This window comes from Ambystoma mexicanum, chromosome 7q (assembly GCF_040938575.1).
Source record: "Ambystoma mexicanum isolate Mex_15411 chromosome 7q, UKY_AmexF1_1, whole genome shotgun sequence".
Classification (NCBI taxonomy): domain Eukaryota; kingdom Metazoa; phylum Chordata; class Amphibia; order Caudata; family Ambystomatidae; genus Ambystoma; species Ambystoma mexicanum.
Window position 1 is genome coordinate 1,006,609,397 of NC_090941.1, and position 20,395 is coordinate 1,006,629,791.

The 20,395-nt window shown below is 45.8% G+C and overlaps 1 protein-coding gene across 1 annotated transcript in view; it reads left to right on the plus strand.

Moving 5' to 3' along the window:
• Positions 1 to 20,395, plus strand: part of SLCO2B1 (solute carrier organic anion transporter family member 2B1) — a 770,532-nt gene that overhangs the window by 448,667 nt on the left and 301,470 nt on the right. The window lies entirely within an intron of this gene.

Genomic DNA, 20,395 nt, shown 5'->3' on the forward strand with positions numbered 1-20,395 from the left:
ATGGTCAAGAGAAAAAATTTACTATTTTAAAATGAGAGTTCAAGCTAATTAATCCAAGTTCTTTGGCAAAAGTTCTTGAGAAAATGTCTATTTTAAATAATGAGCTTTTATCAGTGGATGATGTGTTTTTGAAATTCAATGACAATATAAAAAAGGGTATAGATACTATTTGACCTGTTCAGCCGAACCCACTAAGAACTAAACCATCACCTCCATGGTTTACCCATTGATTAAATGACCAATGACATTTGGTTCATCGTATCGATCTTCCCTCAGTCGTGTTCTCTTCCCTCAGCAGATAACTTACGGTCTTTAAAACTGGCATGTCATGAGTGTGCAGCTATGATTTCTGAGGCAAAACAATCATATTGCAATTCAGCGATTTTCTTTTTTTAAAAGTAATTAAGAACCCTTTTCTACACAATCAGCTCCCTACCTCGAATGAGAGATGTCAAAAATGTGCTGCATTTTTCTCTAATAAAATTGTTGCAATCCGTGAAGATATCCCCCGGTCCTCAGTGAACTTAAGCCAGGTAGGCTGTAAAACAAGTACTTATTGGGAATCTTTTACAGTTGCAGATGATGACAAACTTGCTGCATTAATGGCAAATATGAAAGCCACCTTCCACCATGATGTTCTTCGTCGCTCAGCCAGGATTAAAGAAAATGTTTCTATTTTTCTTCCTTTTTACCCACAATGAATACATCTTTCTCTTAAATCTGGGTGTATTCCTGCCTCTTTAATAATTGGGCATGTTTCGCCGCTTGTTAAAAAAAGCCAATCTGGACATAGAAGAACTGTTTAATTATAGACCGGTATCCTCCTTAAATTTCTTGGGTACATTTTTTGAATGAATTGTCTCAGACCAATTGAATGGGTGGATAATGGACAGCAATCCATAGCCTCCTTTTCAGTCCGGGTACCGGGATAGATGTATCACCAAATCGGTTACTCTGCACATTCTTGGCAATCTATACAGGATTATGGATGATGGGGGATCCTGCCTTTAACATTGGTTGGATTTGTCTGCAGCATTCAATACCATCGGACATTTTATCACATCAAATATGTTTTAGAGAATAAATGTTTGAGTGGTTTTGTTCATTTCTGAATGCCAGAAGTCAGTCAGTCGTGAAGGGTCAGAATGGCTTTGATCCAATCCTGGCACCATTTGGAATTGCCCAGGGTTCAATTCTTTCACCATTACTTTTTAACCTGTACATGGAACCTCTTGGTCAATTGTTCGCAAAATATGATATTTAGATGCACCAATATCCTGGTGACACTCAACTCTATCTAAGAATTTTGTCCAAAAAGGATATGTTTCTTTCATGAGATTGTCCTACTGAGATTGAGAGTTGGATGTCTAGTCATTTTTTAAAAATGTAATGAGTCCCCGTCTGAATTTCTTTTATTTTATTTTTTCCTTTTAGCAAATCTGTTTTTAAAATTGGTCTTTAGATTCAAATATTCCTGTTTCACAGACAGAATGTTCCCTACCAGCTAAATCGTTGTACTTTGTATTGCACACCAGATTGTCCCCGGTCCCCCACATTAATGCCTTAGTGAAATCTGCAAATTATCATCTATTTTCTTGGAGATCAGTGAAAACCATTGTGACTCTAGGCCACTTTCGTACTCTAGTGCAGTCACTAGTTTCATCTCAAATTATAATGGAAATGCTGTTTTAGCAAGTATTGCTCATTCTTCACTAGCCCCTTTAAGGCCTGTTTTCCAATACTTGCTAAACCCGATTTAAAAAAAAAACAATAACAAAATTAGAGGAAAATCAAAGTCATTTTGTTGAAGTGATTTGTTGCGTTGTAATTTACTTTGGCAGAACAAAATAGAACGATTTTGAGTAGCAATGACCTGCTACCAAATGTAATTCTCTGATCTCTGATGTCCAAGAATCAAACAAAATAAATAAATAGACATGGAAGGTTTGAAAACATGTGTTCTTCACACTTAGCTTCTTGTCTCTCGTTGGAAATTCTTTTTTTACTGACTGTGTGCCATGCTTTAGATACATACAGGAAGACGCTTTGTCGCATTGGGATTTCTATTGCACAGACCTAGCTATCAAGCAATGGAGTGCAGTACAAATGGCCGGCGGGACAGGGGTGCAAAAAGTGGTTGTAAACAAGGAAGAGAAGTCAGAGACAGAAGGCAGAGTTCACCTGTAATTTAGCAATCAGAGGTAGGTGAGGTGTTCCTTGATGAGTAAGATACTTAGTTCCTTCCTCAGTTGTGGGGGGCGGGGAGGGGCACATAGTCTGATAGGTTTTGGGCGGCATTTATAGAATCTAGGAGCGTAGCAGATCAGGGCATGATTTCCGGTTTCTTCTTTCCTGACCTTCTTGGTTTCCAACATAGTGTTGGCTAGGCCGTTGGTGTGGGGCTGCACTGGCATCCATAGATAGAGAGTATCCACCGGTTTCAGTAGAAAGGTGATTTGATTGTGATTGCATTGTAATTGATACAAGCTGTAAAGAAAAGGGAGTGGTCCTGAATGGGTTCCCAGTCCAGTGACTTGTAAATTTGAGAGGTGTGTGATCAAACGTCCCCAGGGCCATGATGAAGTGGTTGAAGATATGTTGGGCATCTTTTAGTGGTGAAAGAGAGCAGGCCGTAATACTGGAGTGGAAGTCCTTGCTGAACATATTGTGAGTTTGTTTTGGCAAACTTAATGTAGACAAGCCATAGCGCCCTACATCGTGCATACTAAAAATTGTTATTTCATAAACACTGCAAGGTATTGATCAGTTCTATTACGAATTTATAAAAATGTAAAAAAAAACAGTGACGTATGGGACGGCCATATGGCCATGGCTAATTTCCAGCAACCATCTTTTTGAAAAAGGCGCCCAATGTGGCGCTTACCAGAGGGTATTTTGAGGGATACGGTATGTTTAGAGGAACTCAAACAGTTAGAGATTACATGTCGTTCAATCTTCCAGGAGACACATCTGTAGGCGCCCACTGGGATTCCCTAAAAGCGGTGGCTAGGGGGAATATAATAGCCAGTGCTCAGCTATGAAGCAGATGAGACGGCTCACTGCGCAGCTACATTTAGAAGGTATGAGGGTACATGATTGAGCTTACCGGCAATGCCCTTCTAGAACTATGTTCAGACAACGAGCTGCCTCCAAAAATCAGCTCTGCCTTTTTAGTTCCAAGAGGGCAGAGGGTGCATTGCTTCGACTGAGACAGGGATATTATGAATATGGCAGCAAACCAGGGAAGCTCCTTGCCAATCTTCTAAGAGCCAGGACAGGGAAATCCTTCATTCATACAGTCTTGGATGGGAAAGCAGAAGAGTATGGTGGTGAACATAAGAAAAAGGAGGTATTTCATGAGTTCCACTCAAACCTATATGCAACAATTTCACCCGACCCCACAATGCAGCTCCCTAAATTGTCCACAGCTTGTAGCATTCCTTTGGACTCACCAATAGATCCACAGGAAGTGCTGGCTGCTATAAAAATGTAAAAGGTAAATAAGTCACCTGGCCCACATGGCCTGAAGGCCCCATTATACAGATCAATGAGCCAGTTACTAGTGGCACCATTTGCTAAAGTTTTCAATTCTGTTAGATGTGAGGCGATCTTCCGGACTGAGTGAAGCACAGGTAACACTTATTCTGAAGCCAGGTAACCATAGGCTTTGCTAATCGTATAGACCTATTGCCCTACTTAATCTGGACACAAAAACATTCACTAAAATACTGATGGCCAGGATAGATAAGTACTTGCCCACCCTAGTGGACCCGTATCAATCTGGTTTTAAATTGGGAATAGGAACCGCAGATAATATACAAGTGTTGCACCAAGGAGATAAAGCAGGGAGGAACCCTGTTCACTTGCTGCTCTTGGCGCTAAACAATGAGAAAGCATTCACAGAGTGAACTGGGGATTCCTGAAGGCCACACGATAAACCGCCAACCTCACGACTCATCGTTAATGAGAAGCTCACCGCACAAATTAGCTTAGCCAGCGGTACTAGGCAGGTATGCCCCCTGTCTCTGATTCTATTTCTTTATTTATTTATTTGTTTATTTATTTATTTGTATTGCGCCGGTAGCTCTCGATCTTCGGGGCGCAGAGACAAGAACACAAAGACAAAAAAGTAAGACAATAAAACACGTAACACGAGACATTGGGGCTGCATAGGTAGGTGAGCAGGTTGTAGTATATGTATTACTTGAAGATGTGGGTTTTCAGTTGTTTGCGAAAGCGTTGGTAATTGGCTTCCATCCTTAACTGGCCAGGGAGGTTGTTCCAAAGGCCTGCTGCGGTTATAGGGAAGGATTTAACTGCCCCGTTTTTAAGTCTGAAAGGAGCTACCACTATCAGACCTTGTTCTGCTGATCTTAGCTCTCTCGTAGGTTTGTATGGAATGATTTTAGTTTTTAGGTATGTAGGGGCTTTGCCAACAATACATCTATGCGTGAGCGTGAGGGATATAAATTGGACTCTCTCTTCAATTTTTAGCCAGTGAAGTTCCTTCCTGGCTTCGCTGATGTGCTGATTCCTGTTTTTTTGCTTAATGATTCTCACTGCATTGTTTTGCAGAACTTGGTAGCTGTGGTAGCAGTTTTTATTAGCTCCTAGAATTAGGGCATTGCTATAGTCTAGGCGAGATAAGATTGTAGCTCTTGAGACCGTGGTGCTATTCTCCTCAGATAAGTAGGGTCTTATGGCTTTTAGTAGGCGCAGGTGGTATGAGCACGTTTTTTTAACGTAAAGGGTTTGGGCATCTGATCCCAGGGATGCTTCTAGCATCATCCCCAAGGTTTTATCCTTGTTTAGGACCTTAATTTGGGTGTTTTTGATGGTGAAGGTGTTGTATGCAGGATGGAGCTTAGATCTGACAAGATTGGAGCCAAAGACCATAAGCTCTGCTTTGTTGCCGTTTAGGCACATTCAATTTTGGTCCATCCATTGCTCTACCGTGTTGTAAACTAGGCTTAGCTTTTTGTTGTCCTTTTGATGGTCTCCACTTAGTTCAATTACCAGCTGAGTGTCGTCAGCGTAATTGGTAAAGAACGTGTTGATGTTGTTGAGGACTATGCATAGAAAGCTAAGGTAGAGGTTAAACAGGAGTGGGGATATGCTGGCACCTTGTGGGACTCCGCAGGTGATTTCTTTTTTATTGAGAATAGATTTCCCCAATGAACTCTAGATGTTCTGTTTTGTAGGAAAGACATGATCCAGTTTATTGCTTCATCTGAGCAGTTTGCAGTTTTTTTTAGCGCTGTCTTGAGTAGGTTGTAATCTAATAGGTCGAAAGCAGCGCTCAAGTCCAAGAGAACGAGTAAGCCGGCTTTCCCCTGATCAATGATGTTGAGCATCTTAGTCTGCAGATCCAGCATAGCTTTTTCTGTGCTATGCGCTGGTCGAAAGCCAGACTGTTGGTGGTGGAGGAGGTCTGAGCTTTCTACGTGTTCTTGGAGCTCTGTGGTGGCAATCTTGTCCATTATTTTAAGTATAAAGTTGCAATTGGTTATGGGCCTTAGGTTGTTTGGGTCCCTTTGGTCTAAATTTGGTTTTTTAACAAGGGGGGTGACTGTCACCCTTTTTATACTTTTAGGCACAATTTGATCGCGGAAAGATGAGTTTATCACTAAGGCTGGTGCAAAGATGTGAGGGTGGTCTAAGATGATGCTGGCCGGGAGTATGTTTTCGGTGCCAGTACGGGTTTTATGGATGGCAGGGCTTTTATCATGTCTTTGGCAGTAATGGGCTTGAACCTAAATTGGGTCGTCTGGTGAGTAAGTTCCTCTGGTAAGTCTTGAGTGGGTGAGTTGGTAGCTGCTTGGGATTTGGCTATAATATTCCTGGCCTTATCAATTTTGTTAAAAAATGCTATCAGAGTTGCGTCACATTCTTCTTGGGTGGGCGAGAATGTGGGGGTGATGCCTTTTGGTTTATCAATAGACTTCAATATATTGAAGAGTTTGCTGGTGGAGTTGGCTGCCACTGAGATCTGTTTGTCATAGTAGTTCTTTTTTGCCTCATTTATCATTTCTTTATAGGTTTTCTCACTGATTTTCCAAAGTGTTTTCTTGTCCGATGTGGGTTCTTTTTTCCACTCATTTTCCCTTTTTCTTTTGAGGTTTTTCTGTTCGAAGAGTCCCGCTGTGAACCACTCATGTTTTTTGTCCTTGGGCCTAGAGGTTTTGGTTAGGAGTGGAGCTTCTAGGTCCACTAGGGCCTGTAGGTGGCTAAGTAAGTTGGATAGGGTGGCCTCGCATGTGTCTTCATTATTTCCCTGTGTTTCAAATGTGTCTAGAAATTGCATCAGGTGCTCCTTGCTGATGTTTTTATAATTCTGCAGTGATATTTTAACAGGGAGGTTGGGAAGTTTGGGTTTTTGAGTGGGGGGGGGAGATATGGAAGGTCACACTGTATTGGTCCGACCATATACATGGGTCAGTTTTATATTCTTGGGATAAGAGGTTGTTGGTAACAACCCAATCTAGTAGATGACCATTGTCCATGGTGGGATCGGTGTTCATCACTTGATAGTCTATGTTATTCAAGAGTTTCTCCAGTTTAATGGCCTCTTTGTCTTTGGGGTCTCATCGCCACCGATTGAGATCTCCTAGGAGTAGAGTGGCGGTGTTGGGTCCTTTGATCATGTTGAGTTGGTGTGTTAATTCTTCATTAAAGTTGGGCATGGAGGTAGGTGGTCTGTAAACAACAATTAAGTTGAGACTACTATTATTGGTTTGGAGGTGTTTAAGGTGGAGGATTTCAGGATCGGGAACAGTTGAATGGTGTCTTTTGCAATAACTGCCACACCACCCCCTTGTCCTGATTCTCTGTTGGTGTAGTATATGGTGTAGCCCTTGGGGACCGCTAGGTCGCAGGTGGGGCCGACGGGCTCTTTTAGCCAGGTCTCGGTGATACACATGATATCAATATTTTCCACAGATATCTTATCATGAACGCTGATGGCATGTTTGTTGAAGGGGCGTGTATTGAGAAGACAGATCTTTCGATCTGGGGGAGGATGGGATGGCACTTTCCTATTGATGAAGGTCTGTGATGTTCTTTTTTCACGTCTCTTAATTGCTGCGTGTAGACAATTTAATGAGGAAATCTCTTGCATAATGTTTGGGGGCGCACAGCATAAAATCAGCCTATTTGAAGATGCTATTATACCATTGATAACAAACGCCTAGCACTCACTCACGGCTATTAGTAAAAGAACTTCAGCATTTTGGACTGGTTTCTGGCTTCCAGATAAACCAATCGGAATCCAAAATTCTCTTCCTCATTTTTCCCTCGTATCTTAGAACTAGGATGAGTTGAAGATTCCCCTACGCTTGGGCATTTAGATCATTACAATATTTAAGTATTAAGGAACCTCCTGATCTTAGAGACTTGTATAGGGCTAATTGCCCTCCCCTAATAACGACGATCTGGAAAGATTTGAATGGCTGGAACACTCTGCAGCTTTCCCGGTTTGGGGGGGGTGGTAATAATTTAAATGAACACTCTCGCCAGACTGCTATTCATTTTTCAATGTGTCCCTATTCCTAACTCTAGCAAAACCATTAAGGAATGGGGAACCCTGTTGATCAAATGTATATTCGTGGGAGGGGCACCAAGAGTGAATGAACACATTTTATGTGCATCTAAAGATAGGGGTGGCGGATCTTGCCTTCCCTAAACTATTGAATTGTTATCGGGCAGCGCAAATACGCCCCATGGTAGAATGGGTCCAGAAATACTTGGGCGAGATATGGCTGTGTATGGAGCAGATAATTGCAGATTGTTACTTATGGACACATGGGATAGGGTTGATCACGAAACCTAACCATGGACACATGGGATAGGGTTGATCACGAAACCTAACCATGGACACATGGGATAGGGTTGATCACGAAACCTAACCCTGGACACATGGGATAGGGTTACAAAATTCAAGGATTCTACCACATTCCCCCTTACCTTTACCCCCTTTATATACAATGTCTATTTCACTCAATGAAATCCAGTCCCTGGCTGCACTAAATCGGTTTCTAGAGGCCTCAGGAAGGCCAGAGACATGTTTTGGAAAGGAGAGACTTGCTTTTTTGAACGGTGCAGGGCAGACCTGGGGTTGGAAGAAGGGTATAGATGTCGGTATCTGCAGGCAGGCAAGTCACCAGGTTCTTAACCCAACCAATAAAAATGCCATGGCTATGCTACCCACACCAATGGAATCGATTGTTCAACTTTCAGTGGATTTTTTAAAAACTGTTTTTATTGTTTTGTAGAACAAAAACAGACAGCAGTACTATTACAGACGCCCGGTACATGCTAATAGCAATAACATCATAGCAAATAATATCAGGCACATGCGTCCTCGGACATGACCTCCGAAACACTCTGGCCCTGTTATGCATGGAAGAAAAGGTGCACCACATATGGACCCCATACATGTTTTGGGCTACCCGAAGGGTGCAGGGAGGCGCAGTATTCTGATTCTTAAGCACAACTGTAGAATAGATCTGGTTTCCACAGATCATTGAGGATGACCCGACCGTACACCGTAGCAATCGTCCTTCTTACCAGCATCAATAGGATGCGCCTAACATATCCCGCTACCTCCTTTGTGTAACCCAAGAGAGCCACCATGGGAGAAAGGGCAATACTCATTCCAAGCATTCTTTTTTTATAACGCGCTTAATATCGTACCTGAGTTCGGCTTCTAAGCGTGGATCTGGGATTCGAACCTCTGTTGCTCTGCGTGGTCTTGTTCCCAAGACCAGTGCATTGCCCCGGTGCTATCCTCCGTTCACAACCATCTTGGTTATAGTGTCAAAAATCGGAGTCTAAAAGTCGTAAATATAGAGGCAATGCCACGCAAGATGTATAAACGTGGCCGTCGAAAAAACGCATCTTAAGCATGCCTCGGGTGTCTCAGGAAAAAATATGTGCAGGTCAACTGGTGTAAAGTAAAACTGGTGTATACATTTGAAGTGGATCAGTTTAAACCTACCACTGAGTGCCACCCTTTTGGTATGGATGCACCAGTAGTGCCATACCTCATCTGGAATGGAGACGCCTACGGAGTACTCCCATTTCTCACGAGAGTCTTCCGCCCAATCCAGTGCGTTATCTATCATTTTTTATTACTGTCCAGAGACCAGTTTCCCACTTCTCTCAGCAGTAACCAGCCCATGAAGAGTGGGAGCTGTAGGAGGTGCCTTTGGAAAGGAGGGAAACCATTCCTTCAACACATTCTGCAGCCTGGAGGATATGAACATGTCAAGTGCTGAGGTGCCACCCAAACTTTTGAACTCATCGATCATGAAAGAGTGTCCCCTGGGGAAGATATCGTGCCAAACTGGATCATGGGGACATGCGTGACCGGAAGGAGGGGAGTGTATAACACATCATGATCAGATTTGTGTTGAATGCATTTCCAAGCCTTACACGAGATCTCGACCAAGCTCTTAGCCTTGCCTATGCACCGTGGAGATGTTAATATCACTACCTGGAGGAGTGCAGGTGATGGGAGTGCCCTTTCCATCTGAGCATGTGCCCTATCAGGGGCTGGGTCATACCAATAGGACAAGAACCACGCCTACACCATGATACAATAGGACTCGAAATCCGGAAGCGCTATCCCGCCTCTCTCCAGTGGGGTAATCAGTTTATTCCAGCGTATACGTGCCTGCTTACCCTGCTAAATAAAACCCCAAACCATGGACCTCACCTGCTTGAAAAAGGACTTGGGAACCACGATAGGCAAATTCAGGAACGTGTACAAAAATCTCGGGAGAATAATCATTTTGATATGATATGATAGTTTATTTATATTGTGCCTATACACAATGTGTTTCAAAGCGCTTCAAGGCAAGGGAGGGAACAAGCAGAAACTACAATGACATTCTTACAGGCCATGAACAGTAAGGATGTGAAATTAACTATCGTACTCTGCCTGACAACATTTTAAATAGTGCAAGAGCTAAGACATAGATAAGGAAGGGAGGGGGAGAGTGCAAAGGAAATGGAAACAGACAGGCGACTACCGTACTACGCCTGACGACTTTTCTGGTAGAGCCGGAGAAAAACAAAAGGTGAGCGAGAGGTGTGCATAAAGGGAGGGTAGGAACAAAAGAAGCGACTATTGTACTAGGCCTGACGACATTTCAGTGCTGGAGGGGAGGGAGACGAAATAAAAAAAGTAAGGGGTTGGTGGAGGAGACAGACGAGGTTGCTATCATACTAGGTCCAGGGACAATTCTGATAGAGAAAGTGCATAGAAGAAAGTAAGGGGAGGAGGGGAGGAGATAGGAAAAGGGAGAAAGGTAGAGGAGAGGAGAGAACAGAGAGTAAGGAGTCAAAAAAGAGTGGAGAAGCAAGAGGGGAAGCGAATACCATTTTAGAAGTCAGTAGTAACACATAATGTTGCAAGCCAGGATGCAAGATGAAGATGGGAACAGCATGATTCAGGGCCACCATGAGTACAAGATGCAAAGGAAGTCCTGCATGAGAGTTGAGAAAGGGTGTCTCACTGTGAATCAATGAAGTCCATAAAAGTCAAATCCAGCACTGGCCACAAGACAGTGAGGGATAACCAGAATGTATCTGGACAGACTCCTGCAGAATTAGGCTGGAGGGGGTGGGAAAGGGTGGGGGGCACAAGGGAACATCGCAGGGGGACCAGAGGGGCTGGGGATGGCCTGTGGGGACAGAGGGAGTAAACACATGTTGGTTCATGCTTACCTGGTCCAAACAGGAATTGCCCTTTTCTGCATCTGCCCTTCCTCTGCAAAGGAAAAGAGGCTGGAGGGCTCCTTAAGAAGGGAAAAACCGGGCAACCGTTAAGAGCGGCAACCGGGAAGGTGCCAGGTGGGTGGGGCTTAAGCCAGGTGACCTAGACCCACTTGCACCTGCTCCCCATCTGCAGAGGAAAAGAGGCTGGAGGGCTCCTTATAAGAGATATTTTTTTAATCAGAGATATCTGACCGTACAATGATAGTGGGAGATGCTCCTACCTATCCAGTGTAGATTGAGCCTGAGCCAATTTCGGTATGTAATTTTTTTGGTAGAGAATCTCTGGGGATCGCACAATCTCCACTCCCAAATAACATATGCTCTCTTTGTGCCACAAAAAGCCTGGGCCATCGGAGTACCTTACCAAGCTATCAGTCAAGGGAAACAGAACTGACTTTGCGGGGTTAATGTTAAACCCTGAATAGTCGCCTGTTAATTCAAAGCCATGCCACTGGAGACGTAAATGACAAAGCAACTTTGTGCAATAACTGTCTCGCCAAACCCCATACGCCTAAGTACCATAAACAAGACGGGCCGTTCCACTGATCTGAATGCCTTCTCGGCATCAAGAAGGGGTGCAACCACCGAAGGCTGATGACCGACTGCTGACAATAAGCCAAACACCCTATATGATGTGGACCTGCCTGGGATAAAGCCCGCCTGATCCTCCTTCACACTTGTAGACATTAGCGCAACAACCCTGGCTGTGAGAATTTTTGCTAATATTTTGTTATCCAAATTTATAAATGTATGAGAGAAATCGGTCTATAAAACAAACATTCCTCTGTGTCCTTCCCGGGTTTCAAAAGTAGAGTAAATACCACTGCCCGCATCAACTCAGGGAGACCGCCATCGGTCAATGCCTGCTGATACACAGTCAACAGGTGCAGAACCAAAATCATCGCAAATGCCTTATACAAATCCACAGAGTACCCATCCGGGCCCGACTCCTTCACAGCGGCATAGCTTCATGGATCTCCTGAGTAGAGAGGGGGCAACCCAGATGTTCTCTCTCCCCCTGAGTAAGCCAAAATAACCCATCCTGGTCCAGGAATGCTTCTACCGCCGGCTGTCTCACCACGGTTTCAGAAGAGTACAGAGCACTATAAAATTCCTCCAGAGCCCTGCCTATATCATCCTCCGTATGGAGCAGGATCCCAACCAGGATCTTGATAGCGGCTAAATGGTCTCAACTCACACTGTTCGAGCCAACAACTTCCCAGGCCGCTTCCCCTCACCATACTGGTAAACCGACGTCTATCTGTGTAGGAATTTCACCTCCCTCCCAGCTATTTCTCGGAACCTCCCGAGCTGCTTACGAAACTGTGCTTGCAACACAGGTGAAGTGAGAAACTCTGCATTCGTCTCAATACCCTAAAGTAGAGACTCACAACCAGCCAGACCAACCGCCATGGTCTTTAGAATTCCTGCTTCCTTAGCGGTGCAAACTAGTGGATTACATACTTAAAGGCCTCACAAATAACGAGCAGGAGTCAACCGTTCCCACATTATCCTGAAAGAAATTAGCAATACTGTCCCTGACAGTTTTTTCCCAAAACACTACGTCAGTAAGGCTCTCATTCTTAAAAAAAGTTATTACCACCGCGCATCCTGCCTGAGAATACCACGATTACCACCACAGGAGCAGGATCCAACAGGATGTGTGCCAAAATATCGCATTCAGATACCCACCCCACACCCCCCTTGGTGGTTAACATATAATCCATACAGCACTGAAATCCCCAGTCCAAATAACAATGCTGGCCGGTTACTTCTGAAAGTGTGCTTCAATGAACTCCAATGAGTTTTGGGACCACAAAAGTTGACAAATGTGACCCTGTTACCCCGCACCACCCCTGAGAAAATCGACACCCTCCCTTCCGAATCCTTTACCAGGTCAGAAAAGTGAAACTCTAGCGTTCAACGCTGTGCTATTCAAACCCCTGTGAGTAATACGAATAAGAAGAGATGTTTCTATGGCAACACCAGGACCTGGCAAACTTAGCTTCATCCAAGGGGGAGAGGTGTGTCTCCTGAAGAAAAGCTGCATCCACCTGATGCCGTTGCACATACAACATCACTTTCCTTGCTTTGGAGGGGAATTAAGACCACAGACATTCCAAGTCATGCACTTAACCCCACAATAAGGCATGCGAAGCTCCCAAAACCAGTTTTAAAGCAAAGCTACCAGATTTGTGAGCCTGTTCCAGAGGCTATGACATGTCATAAAGAACAGGTGTATGGCCACCACATTACGCTTTTTATCAGTGGGCTGAGCACCACTTTTGCCTGAGCACCATGATACTCAGCGAGCCGGGTCCAAACAATCAAAACAAAATAAACCTCCTCCCCCACCCCCTCACCTCTCCTCCCCCATCCCCACTAACAACCCCACAGTGCCCAATGAACACAGTGCCTTGTATACAATCACAAAATAGAAATTGGCAACTTGCTGTCTGACATTGCAAAGAACCAAAGAACCAACAAACCAAAAAATCTTCATACAACACCCAAGAGCCACCCCACCCAGACATGCAACCCCAAGCTGCCAGTTATGACCCCCTCCCCACAAACATATTTTGCACATTTGCATGAGAACGATTCGGGGCCCAGCCACCCCTGCTAGACCGGCTGGTCAATGTGCATCTCGGCTTGGAGTTCCAGCAGAAACCTACACATTGAATAATGCATACGGATCAACCAAGGTCCCTTTCCTCAAAATTGCCAGGGTTGGTTTTAGCTTTGCCATCTTAGAGCCGCTAGTCGACGCATCCAGAAATTCACACACCACTCCGGGGTTTCAAAGAACAACACTCTCCCGTTATGCTCAACTCAGAGCCGGGCAGGGAACAACATTGCATAGTTGAGCCCTTTCACTCTGAGTCTGTTCTTCACATCCACAAAGGTTATTCTGGATGCCTGAACCTTATTAGAGAAGTTCCTGTCTCTGTAATTGAGTAATCTAGCAATGAGCGTCCTAGGCGGCGTGCCTGGGGCTGATGGCTTCCCTCCTGTGTTACGGTGAGCCCATTCCACTGCAAACGCTGATGACAATCCAGCTTGACTCAGGGCTTCCTGTAGAATAGCCTCCACCAGTAGCTCCATGCACCCCGACCCCGCCGACTACGGGGCCCCCACAATCCGAAGGCTGTTCCGACAGGATCTCGATTCCAGGTCCTCCTGTTTCTCTGTCAACTCTTTAACCACATTTTCCAACTGGGCCACCTTCTGGCGGTCGATAGGGACTCATCCTCGACAGTAGAGTGGCGAATTTCAGCCTCATCCAACATATCGCTGTGCTTATTTAGACAGACCTGCATGTTGTCAACTTGCTATGTAGCAAATGAATGCCTGCTTGAAGTTGTGAGAATATGCCCTTAATATCCTGCAACGCATCAGAGTGAGCCACGGCCTGCGAATTCGCAGGTGTATCGGCTTCAAGAGTCTTTACCCTGAGAGGGTGTTGTATAAGGGAGTTTCATCTAGCTTTTATCTGTTTCCCCCTTGTGGCACAGAGCTTGTAGAGTAGAGCTAAAAACTGTGAAACAACTCCAACCTCAGTGCCACTAAGCTGCCTCTCAAATTGTAATACCATGCAGTATTGTGGTGCCCAGATGATGCTATCAAGCATCACTATAAGTGACTCTCCATCTATCAATGCTCTCTCTCTCTCTCTCTCTCTCTCTCTCTCTCTCTTTCTCTCTCTCTCTCTCTCTCTCTCTCTCTTTCTCTCTCTCTCTCTCTCTCTCTCTCTCTCTCTCTCCAATAAGGGTATGTCAGAGTCAGTTTGGCTCTTTAAACCAATCCAAGTGGAAGTGGCCATGTTTAATGTGGACACTTCCTCAGCGCCTCCCAGGTCACTATTAGACAACACTGATATCATGGTGTAACGTGTGAGTCAACTCCCCCACTGTCAGCAGCTCACCATAAGGCCCGGAGCTGAATGCAGCACCACACAGGCATTGATATTTGTCACCTGTTAGCTGTAATTTCAGTGCAATGCGGACCCCGCCACACCTTATTTCAGCCTCCTTCCCCTGTTGCAAATTAACAAGGGGGATCCTGGGAGTCCCTCTGCCAGACATTAGTCCTGGTTACGAGAGATTTACCCAGAGTCTTTAGCTCACTATCTTTCACAGAGAAGAAATATCCCAAACATATCAGTCTTTGTCCTGCCCTGGGGCAGTCTAGCACCGAAATGCTAGGCAATTCTCCTCTGAACAAGAGTACCAACAGAATCCCCAGACACGTGTTTCGGTCTGGTTGGACCTCATCAGTAGGGTGGATCTGTGCCTCTCTAAGAATAGTGAGCAAGGGGTCCACGTCTGGATTCCCCTAGTAACTTAGGGTGAGACCCAAAGTTACTTAAATATGCAAATTAACAAGGGGGGTCCTGGGAGTCCCTCTGCCAGACATTAGTCCTGGTTACGAGAGACTTACCCAGAGTCTTTAGCTCACTATCTTTCACAGAGAAGAAATATCCCAAACATATCAGTCTTTGTCCTGCCCTGGGGCAGTCCAGCACCGAAATGCTAGGCAATTCTCCTCTGAACAAGAGTACCAACAGAAATTCCCCTAGTAACTTAGGGTGAGACCCAAAGCTACTTAAATATGCAAATTAACAAGGGGGGTCCTGGGAGTCCCTCTGCCAGACATTAGTCCTGGTTACAAGAGACTTACCCAGAGTCTTTAGCTCACTATCTTTCACAGAGAAGAAATATCCCAAACATATCAGTCTTTGTCCTGCCCTGGGGCAGTCCAGCACCGAAATGCTAGGCAATTCTCCTCTGAACAAGAGTACCAACACAAACCCCAGACACGTGTTTCGGTCTGGTTGGACCTCATCAGTAGGGTGGATCTGTGCCTCTCTAAGAATAGTGAGCAAGGGGTCCACGTCTGGATTCCCCTAGTAATTTAGGGTGAGACCCAAAGTTACTTAAATATGCAAATTAACAAGGGGGGTCCTGGGAGTCCCTCTGCCAGAAATTAGTCCTGGTTACGAGAGACTTACCCAGAGTCTTTAGCTCACTATCTTTCACAGAGAAGAAATATCCCAAGCATATCAGTCTTTGTCCTGCCCTGGGGCAGTCCAGCACCGAAATGCTAGGCAATTCTCCTCTGAACAAGAGTACCAACAGAAACCCCAGACACGTGTTTCGGTCTGGTTGGACCTCATCAGTAGGGTGGATCTGTGCCTCTCTAAGAATAGTGAGCAAGGGGTCCACGTCTGGATTCCCCTAGTAACTTAGGGTGAGATCCAAAGTTACTTAAATATGCAAATTAACAAGAGGGGTCCTGGGAGTCCCTCTGCCAGACATTAGTCCTGGTTACGAGAGACTTACCCAGAGTCTTTAGCTAACTATCTTTCACAGAGAAGAAATATCCCAAACATATCAGTCTTTGTCCTGCCCTGGGGCAGTCCAGCACCAAAATGCTAGGCAATTCTCCTCTGAACAAGAGTACCAACAGAAACCCCAGACACGTGTTTCGGTCTGGTTGGACCTCATCAGTAGGGTGGATCTGTGCCTCTCTAAGAATAGTGAGCAAGGGGTTCACGTCTGGATTCCCCTAGTAACTTAGGGTGAGACCCAAAGTTACTTAAATATGCAAATTAACAAGGGGGGTCCTGGGAGTCCCTCTGCCAGACATTAGTCCTGGTTACGAGAGACTTACTTTGGGTCTCACCCTAAGTTACTAGGGGAATCCAGACGTGGACCCCTTGCTCACTATTCTTAGAGAGGCACAGATCCACCCTACTGATGAGGTCCAACCAGACCGAAACATGTGTCTGGGGTTTCTGTTGGTACTCTTGTTCAGAGGAGAATTGCCTAGCATTTCGGTGCTGGACTGCCCCAGGGCAGGACAAAGACTGATATGTTTGGGATATTTCTTCTCTGTGAAAGATAGTGAGCTAAAGACTCTGGGTAAGTCTCTCGTAACCAGGACTAATGTCTGGCAGAGGGACTCCCAGGACCCCCCCTTGTTAATTTGCTCCTTCCCCTGTTCTACAGGGAGTGGGCGAGACCCTGAGTTCTCCCCAGATTGATTGATTGTTTATTTATAATGCGAATATACACAAGTGTTTCAAATTACAACCATGCATGGGCGGCGGAAGACATAGGGAAGACCAGACAAACCATCTCACTAGGCACAGTACATTCAGATCATGCAGGTGAACAGGACAAGAAGTGCATGGTGGGGGGGCAGTAGGGCCAAGTGTGCCCAGTTCGTCTGAACATGGGTTAAGTGCCGAGAGACACCACTCTCAGGGTCGTAACCGAAGTGCAGTAGTGCTGCTGCACGTGCAAGGCCGGGGGGCAAGTGCAGGAGACTAGCAAGGAAAGCTTAGGACCCCTCAGGCTCTAAAGGTACACCAGCCAGTCAGCGAGACATCAGGAGTAGAGGAGAGAGAGTGAGAGAGCAGAAAGTTTTGGTTAGCAGGGGAGAGGGAGGGAGAAGGAGGAGGCGAAGAGGAAAGTCTTGAGGAGTTTCCGGAACTTCATGAGATCCGGCTCAAGACAGAGAGAGACAGGGAGGCTTTTCCAGAGGGAGGCACCTGCAGTGGATAAAGATCTCCCCCCAAGTCTCTGCTTAATGGCTCACCCACAGAGAGTTGGAAGAAGACGAGCAGAGGACTCGGGAAGGAGAGTATTTAGGAAGAAAGCATTGCAGAAAGAGTGGGCCCAGGCCTCAGAAAGCCCTGTGGACAATGCAAAGGGTCTTGAACGTAATCCTTGCAGCCACGGGGCGCCCGTGAAGAGATTTCAGGGCTGCAGAGATTCAGTTCCTGGGCTTGAGGACAAGCATAAGTCTTGCGGTCCTGTTGTGAATGAGTTGAAGATGATGGATGGTTGAAGAGGGCAGGTTGAGAAAGAGGCTGTTGCAGTAGTCCAGCCTAGAGAGGACCAGGGCTCTGGAGACAGTGAGCCTCTAGGGGAAAGTGAGAAAAGGTAGAATACCTCTGAGAAGGTGCAGTTAGAAGTGTTTTTTTAGACATACCGACGAAGTGAGACGAGCAGGAGAGAGTGGAGTCGAAGATGACCCTCAGATTTTTTGCCTCATTGGTAGGTGGAAGCGCAGGGCCAAGGGAGGCCGGCCAGAGAGAAAGAAGGATGGCGGGAGCAGGGCTCTCGATGAGGACAATCTCTGTTTTATTGGCATTGAGGCAGAGGTCGTTTGCAGCACACCACGACTGAATTGCAGACAGACAGTCAGGTATGAGTGAGGAAGAGGAAGAGGCCGAGGGTAGCCTGAAGAAGAGCTGTATGTCATCCGCGTAACACTGAACGTTGGAGGTGAAGGTGGCTATCATACGGGCCAGGGGGACATGTAGCCATTGAAAAACCAGGGGGATACGCTAGATCCCTGGGGGACACCACATGTAGAGTGAGTGATAAGGGAGAGGAAGGACCCCAATTCCACCTGGGATGGGTGGCAAGAGAGAAAGGAGGTTAGCCACACCAGGGCCTGATCAGTGATGCCCAGGGTATCAGAGAGCCATGTGATCAGGCTGTTGTGGTGCACTGCTTCGAAGGCAGAGGGGAGGTCAAGTAGAATGAGGACAGAGGGAGTTAGAATCAAGACTTGAGAGCAGAGCTTCACAAGTGTTCAGAAGAGCAGTTTCTGTGCCTCTGGATGCTCTGCAGCCAGACTGGTGATCATGGAAGCAACCATCAGATTCAGTGCAGAGGGTGAGTTGAGTGATAGCCAGCTTCTCCAGGAGTTTGCCCAGGAAAGGAGTTATAGAGATCAGGCGATAAATTGCCGGAATGGAAGGGGCAGCAGAAGGTTTTTTGAGGGGGCGCGCACAAGGGAGTGCTTAAGAGCAGTGGGGAAAACTCCAGTGGTGAAGGAGAGGTTGCAGAGGTCGGCCAAGGCTGTGGCGAGAGAGTCAATGTTGTCCTTGATGGTTTTGGAGGGACAGGGGCCACCTGTTTGGAGGAGGCGTTCATGGACTAGACTTGTCTAGTGACCTCCTCAGGTGTGACAGGGGAGAGAGAAGAGAGAACAAGGGAGGTACAAGAGCTGTTGGTGCATGAGGTGGTGAGGAAGAGAGAGAGGATAGGATATCCTGTATTTTTAAGGTGAAGTGTGCAGCCAGGAAGAGCAAAGAGCCTATGTTGGTGCAGTGGTGGAGGAGGCTGCAGTAGGATTGGCTAGTTCCTTGCAGACTTGAATAAATACTCTTTTCACTGCCACCACACACCACACTGCCAGGGGTTCCGTCCTTCGGCAGCCCTTTCCTTGCAGCACCCTGCAGGCCAATCACCATGCATTTCCCAGCAAGCACCGACCTGACACCATGCTCTCACATGGAGACCACCCCGATCCACTGAGTGTGATGCAGTGCCGAAACTGACCGTGCTCCCAAACAGCTAGACCGCTCCACCAAGGTCGTAGGCGGGAAGCACTTTGTCAGCAATGTCGATGCTCTGATCCCGTTCCGTGGGATGCTGGGGACCTTGACAGTGTAGGGAGGCGAAGAGTGACACCTCTCCACAGCCAAATGCTAAGGATATTGTCCGTAATTACACAGATGAGCAGGCAGCTCACTCAGATGCGGCCATCTTGGCGGGACTCACGAGTGCCCTCTAACATTCCACTGATTTAAGGGGCCTCATCTCCAAACGCTACTGAACACATATGGTACACCGGATCGTAGATCCTATTATGAGGAATGGGACAGGGAGACAGGAACACCTATTGAAGAGAAGATTTGGGACTGGATACACAATAAAACCCATTCACCGTATTCACCCATTGCTTAATTGCCTATTTGTTCACCGTGGTGATTACTTCATGAATACAATAAAAAAAGTTTCTTAAAAAACACCAATAAAACTGTGAAGTGAAAATCCAAAAGTAAACGAGGCCGTGCTTAAAATTGGGGGCTTCCAAATCACCATATCTAACAACCTATAAGTCTCCCGTTTTTTGACTTACGCCTTTGCTGGATCGAGATGATGGGAGTTTTAGTCCAAAACACCTAAGGAGCCAAACGTTGCTGACCCCTCATATAAAAGGTAGTAATGTTACAACATTCATTGGAAAATAATCAAGTTAATACTGCAGTGTTCTTTCTAACCTTCTATACGTCTAATTAAGTGTCTGTTGTTGGTTTACTTGATAGAAAGGTAACACGTTTCCTACTATTACAGCTTCCAAATGTGAATGGTGCGCCAGCTCTAATCTCGCATCCTATTTTGTAGTAGGACTACTGATGTATGGTGCCAAACATGCCACCAGAAAGGCCTGAGCTCATCCACTGCTGGAGAACATAAACATGAATTCAACCCTCGAATCATGGTGTAAATACAGAACTAAGACTGCCACCTGCTAATGCAGCTGTTTGTTCTTGGGTTCAAGGATCTTTCATCTTCTGACCTTCGGAAATGTACGTTGGCAGTGGCATGGTGCAACTGTCATCAATCAGCTGATAAGATAGCTCAGCGGGTTGAGCGCTTGCTGCTGTGATCTGTATCTGATCTGGAGATTTGCAGGTCTCAGGTACAAATCCCGGCAAGGCAAACACAGCCATACATCCTTCTGAGGTCGATAAATGAGTACCAACTTCAGTTGGTGGATATTGTATGTAAATACGTTCTATGTAAAGCAC